Source organism: Orycteropus afer, unplaced genomic scaffold, assembly GCF_000298275.1.
Source record: "Orycteropus afer afer isolate SDZICR_OR568_19922 unplaced genomic scaffold, OryAfe1.0 scaffold00242, whole genome shotgun sequence".
Taxonomy (NCBI): Eukaryota; Metazoa; Chordata; class Mammalia; order Tubulidentata; family Orycteropodidae; genus Orycteropus; species Orycteropus afer.
In genome coordinates, this window is record NW_006921829.1 from 5,148,382 (window position 1) to 5,150,332 (window position 1,951).

Here is a 1,951-nt window from a genome sequence, read left to right on the forward strand (position 1 = left end):
GCAATCTACTTCTGTAAAGATTTACCCCCTTGGAAAACCAACGGGGGTCGCTGAGTCAGAATTGACTCATAGCAGTGGGTTTAGTTTGGTTTTTTAAATGCCACCCGGAACTCTGATGTGTAGTTGTTAAAGCATTGGGATGCTAACCAAAAGGTCAGTGGTTCAAACCAACCAGTTGCTCCGTGGGAGAAAGATGAGGCAGTCTTCTTTTGTAAAGATTTACAGCCTTGGAAACCCTATGGTGGTAGTTCTGTTCTCTCCTATAGGATTGCTATGAGTCAGAATCGACTCAATGGCAGTAGGTTTGGTTTGGTTTGGGGTAAGCACCACCATGTTTGATCAATAAATAACCTGAAGTGATTCTACTGTCCAGCACCATTGCAGCAAGCAAGTCAAGGCCTTCTTTTTTGAGCAAATATAGCAGATTCAGTCTAGTATACACATTTTCATTTGCTATGATTGACCTTAGAAGGGGCAGTTTTGAATGCACTGTTCAAAATCAGGGACCTTCAAATCAAAGATAGTTATAAAACCAAATGGTTTAAAAGAAAACATAGAAGGATTGTTTCCAGACCTAATTTTTAAAATGAATTATTAGATATGACACAAAAGCACTACCACCAAAAGTCTTTATCAATAAAGTGGAAAGACAACTTACATGTTGGGAAAATAATTTGGAGAACCACATATCTGACAAGGATGTAATATACAGAATATAAGGAACTCTGGTAGTGTAGTGGGTAAGGCATTTGACTACTAACCAGAAGGTCAGTGGTTCAAACTCACCAGCTACTGTACAGGAGGAAGATGAGGCAGTCTACTTCTGTAAAGATTTGCAGCCTTGGAAACCCAATGGGGGTGGCTACGAGTTGGAATCAACTCATTGTTTTTTTGTTTTGGTGGTGCAGTGGTTAAAGCATTCAGTTGTTAACTGAAAGGTCAGTGGTTCAAATCTATCAGCCACTTCACGGGGGGAAAGATGAGGCAGTCTGCTTCAGTAAAGATTTATAGCCTTGGAAATACTATGGGGCAGTTCTTCTCTGTCCTATAGGGTCTCTATGAGTCAGCATTGACTCAATGGCAGTAGGTTTGTTTTGGTTTTAGGTATCCAGAATATATAAAGAACATCTACAATTTAACAACAAAAAAACAGCCTAATTTCTAAAATGGGCAAAAAACTTGAATAGATATTTCACCAAAGATGATACACAAATGGACAACAAGCCCATGAAAAGATGCTTGATATTGTTGTGTTTTTGTTGTTGTTGGGTGCTATCAAGTTGATTCCAACTCCTAGTACAACAGAAAGAAGCACTGCCCAGCCCTATGCCATTGTCACAGTTTTCACCAAGTTTGAGCTCACTGATGCAGCCAGTGTCAATCCATCTTGTTGAGGGTCTTCTTCTTTTTCACTGACCCTCTTCTTTACCAAACATGATGTCTTCTAAAGGGGTGGGTCTTTTCTGACATAATCGAAGTACATGAGATGAGGTCTCACTATCTTCGCTTCTAAGGAGCATTCCAGCTGTGCTCCTTCCAAGACTGATTTTTTTGTTCTTCTGATAGTCCAGGTATATTCAATATTCTTTGCCAACACCATAATTCAAATACATCAATTCTTCTTCAGTCTTCTTCTTCAGTCTCTAGCTCTCACATGCATATAAGGCTATTGAAAATACCATTTATTGAAACATCTCAATGGATATTCCATCAATTCCTAAAGCCTTGTTTTTCACGAATGCCTTCAGTGCAGCTTGGACTTATTCCTTCAATGTCATTGTTTCTTTTTCTGTTTTGTTTTTGTTTTTAATTTTATTTTTATTTGGGTGAAGATTTACAGAGTAAATTCACTTTTCATACAGCAGTTCACATAATATACTTTGTCTCATGTCATTGACCAAAATTTACAATGCAACAGCTCCCCTCCCACTTCCTCCCCATAGTTACCTCT